The sequence below is a fragment of the Scatophagus argus genome, chromosome 13, assembly GCF_020382885.2.
Source record: "Scatophagus argus isolate fScaArg1 chromosome 13, fScaArg1.pri, whole genome shotgun sequence".
Classification (NCBI taxonomy): domain Eukaryota; kingdom Metazoa; phylum Chordata; class Actinopteri; family Scatophagidae; genus Scatophagus; species Scatophagus argus.
Window position 1 is genome coordinate 14,178,567 of NC_058505.1, and position 4,446 is coordinate 14,183,012.

Sequence of the window (4,446 nt, forward strand, 5' to 3'; positions counted from 1 at the left end):
GTTCTGTGCAGAGTCCAACAATCACCTGAGTAATTTTCTCTATCTCTGTACAGTGGTAATAGTGGGGAAATGTTTCAGGGGCATCAGTTGGACCAACTCTGCATGAGTCCAGCAGGGCCCCCGCTGTGCCTGACTGAAATAGCACTGACTTTGTGTGTGCATGTTGCTGCTGATCCAGGAAGTCTGACTACATGTTCTTAATACTGTGGAGCAAATTCTGCAAGCCTGGAAATATGGTGACTGTCATTTTAAGCTCTGTCTCAACAATTGTATGGTACAAAGTATTCTGCCAGGAATATAGTATGCACCTGCACATATTGGACTGGCTGACACAGCATGTTGCCAAATAATATTTTATTGTGTTGCAGCAAAAATTGAGTCAAGTTGCCAGTTGACTGTTGCAGTTTGGGTATAAGCAACAGGGAAGAGGAGGCAGGAGTAAAAGGATTTTAATAAGATAAGGTCACTCAACAGGTGGGCTAGCATTGCAGACAAGTTTAAAAGGGCAGGGGTAGAAACACAAGTCACAGACAGGTAACAGATCACAGACAAGTTTTCAGCACCAGGGACATGGACCAGACGAACAGGGCGCAACAAGGTGCAGGCTCAAGGATTCAGTGAGGTTTGACTGAATTGCCATAGCAGGAATGCTGTCCAACTTGCAATGCACCCAACCCCATCGGAAGGATCTGAAAATAGCAGTCATTCAAGGATAAGAGAGAGGTACTAAGGTTGACAGACAGAGAGAGAAGATGTCACCATGGCAGTGACCTTTGTTTTTCTCCTCAGAGCCCTCCATGCAGGATCTACACTGCAGCAACAGAGTGGTCACACTGAAACAAATGCGGAGACTGTCTTTTGAGAAAGTGTTTTTGTATGCTGGTGATTTCACTACAAGCGTTGACTGGATCAAACTTACAACCTCACATTGTGCACGAAAGTGAAAGTCAGTGAAAAGTGAATTTGAACCGAAATTTTATTGATTTCAACAAAATTCAAGTCAAAGGCACATGGGAGCTGCAGACACAAGGAAACTTCACAAAGTGTTCACATCCATTGTAATATAAAATCTAGAATTGAACAGATAGTTTGATTTATTCTAAATACAGAAGATGAAGGGATCACTTGCTGTACCATAATGATGCATGATGTTATGCATCATGAATGATACGCACCTCCTGCAACCTCTGACTGCTTTCCTGTCCTCTCACCATGTAGCAGCCTCACAGAAAGGTGAGTGTTATAATTACACCAGCCTGCCCCATCTAAGATGTTGCACCTAGCAGAAGTGCCGAGAGACAGCAGGTTAAGAGCCCTCGGTGGGGCTGTGTAACACGGATGGGGTCAAGTGGGTTAGTCGCTGCCACACTTAATGTGCAAGTGGCTGTATGGACATACATAATGTTGTACATGCATAAACACCCTCACTCTACATCTTTTACAGATATACACCCATGCACCCAGCCAATTTACACCCACAGAGACCCTGAGGCAATTAGCCAGAGGTTAGCTTGTTGATTTAGCTGAAACCAGTCATGAATGAATAAATAATGGTGAGTAAGACAGGATTCTTGATCTGCACCTGATCTACGCTTTGCACATGAGCAATATGTGTTGAATTATTGTGGTTTATTCGTAGAAAGCGGCAAGGTCTGAGGGAGAGGACTTACAGTATGTTCACACACTCACACGCAGGGACATGCATGCATATGTATAGAGTTATTTTTCACTTTGCAATTTGTGTTGTGACAGTTTCTCTGTAGATGGCTAGAACCTGAATTAACTGAACATTTACACCCACCTGCTTGCACTCACACACACACACACACACACGCTTGAGAGCCATCCGTCACTAGAATTCGTTGACCGTGAGGTGACCTCAAGCTCCTTGGACCCACAGTGAAAGGGCAACAGGGTTCTGTCTGTTGAACACAATATCAAACAGTCACGGACCCAAACTACACTCTAAAAATTGCTGTTATTCTCTCCTTTCCATTTCAGAGACCTCTCCCCACCAAGAACACACATCAAGTTACAATTGCATTTTCCATGTGGGGAGCCATTTGCAAAATCTTTCATCCTACATGTGCATTTCTGAAGCAGCCACATTAAAGATAAGAGCTGAATAGCTTAGCAGGGCCTCTGCTTCTGCTGCCTTCGTCTTGGCACAATTATCATCTAATGTGACAGGTGACATTTTCTACCACACTGGGCCAGCCACTTGTCAAGGATTCAAATACAAGATAATAGAGTGTAACTGAAAAACACCATTTACTTCTCGCCGACTCAAAATCACATTACATGTGGACATCTTTTGAATGCCTTGGTGAATGCCATGTATATCTGTATCTAAAAAAAGGGGGTAATGGGAGGCAGGGCTCTGATGCAAAATGGTTTCACACAGGTTTGAATGAGGTAATTAAAGGATAGAAAAATAGCGCTCTGTGAGTGGTCCCTCTGTTGGAAACGAGACCAGAGCCTCCATGGAGCTTCTTCTGCTACTTTAAAAAACAAAGTCAGTCACTTCACACTCTATGTTTTTGCAGCACAAACAGCAACATGTCGTGGAGAAGTTCCAGTACTATTACTTCAAACACCCACTTAAAATCTGAATGTAATCAAATGTATGCATGTTTCCATTATAACCAATCTATTTTCTTTGCAACCTATCTATCCATTCAATATAAACTGTCAGTCATAACAGTCTGTGTGTGCGTATTCAAAATTATATGCTGTCTGCTGCACATTGAGCCATGTAAAAGTGCACAGTGGCTTGTAGAGACACCCAACAAGCCAGAGCAAGCCACCAGTCTCATGGGTCCTCAGTACACATTAACACACAGGCCATCTCTGGCCCACATACACTCCTAATTAATGTAACAAGAGGTAGAAGGAGGGAGGGGACAGTACAAGAGAGTGACAACAAGAGAGAGGAAGAGGGAGAGAGCAAATGTGAGAGGAAAAGAAAAGCAAGGTTAGGAAGGTCTCGCTTTACAAGCAAGACAGCCTCATTACCACATAATCTCTGAAAGAGAGTGAAAAGAGCGAGAGACAGGAAAGAAATGAGAGAGACGGGGAGTTGAAGGAAATTCAATTTGCATTGACGAGGTGTCAGCGAAGCTCAAAGCTAGTTGTTTAAACCTGCATCTGGGGTTGGGAGGCAGAGGAGGGGAGACAGAAAGGGAGTGGTGGGAGAAACAGGAGGCCAATGTACAAGTTTAGAGGTGAGAGGGGCAGAAAAGAGAGAGAAAAGAGAAAGATGAACAAGAGGAGAGAGAGAGAGGGCAAGAGGTCTCGAAAACAGTGGTCATTAGCAGGCAGAACACAAGCCCCAAGAAAGGCACCTATGCACAGACACACACGGCTTCTCAGCAAGCTGAGCACATAGTCTTGATAGCGCATCGTAATTAATATTTCATGGGCTGTCTCCTGCAGGTGAAGGGAAATGAAGACTAGATGGAGACATGCAAAAATGAAAGAAAAAATAAATAAAGAGAAACAAATAAGCAAAGAGCATGCAAATTTGTATGTGTAGCACACACACTGCGCACGTACAGCTCTGTGCATATGAATGCATGTGCGCATCGAATAATCTGCGGGTCAAACTGGTGATCCATCCTAAAACGTCCTCTACATTTTTTATAAAGAGAACTTGTGCCGAGACTTTTGAGAGGATTCAGATTAAAAGTTAAACACATTACTGTCTGTTTGGCTCAAATGGAGCAAGAAAAATGTTTGAAAACTGATTGATAGTTAAAGCACTGATGAGAACAGCAACACACAACCCTGAAATCTTTTCCACCTGCCTTATTCTGCAGCATGTTTAGCTGCGGGCATTTTGTATCAATCAGTCATCCAAGTGAAAAACAGCGGCGTAAATAAGCATAAAATGAAAAACACGTTGGCCATGCACCCACACAAGGGTCTAGCCATACCACTGTTGGCTCAGCTATGTTTCCAACCCGTTGTTTTGAGCAGAGTGTCTCTTGCAGTTCCCCAATGGCCAGTTTCCTCCAGAAGCATTCATGAAAGATTGACACGGTCGAAACTGGCTGATTGGCACAGGGTCTCTGGAACCACGTAGATCAATGGGTGCCCTTTGAGCTTTCCTCCATTTCGAGAGGCACAGGGACCAAAGAAGGAGGAGAAAACAGATTACCATAGCATTAATAAAACAAACCATAATCTGAAACAAGAGCAAAAACAAAACACTGCATTCACATTTTCCCCCAGGAAGAGTCTGTGCCCACAGTCACTGTGTGTCACAAACACACAAGCACACACACATGAGCAGACACACAGAAATACACACATGCATCCATGCTTGTAATGGCATTGTTCCTCAGAATTTTCGTTCATCCCAGTTCACCACGTTGATGAAGGGAAGGAGGGAGGGAGGGAGGGAGGCAAAACAGAGATGAGGGGAGTCAGAGAAAAAGACACAAA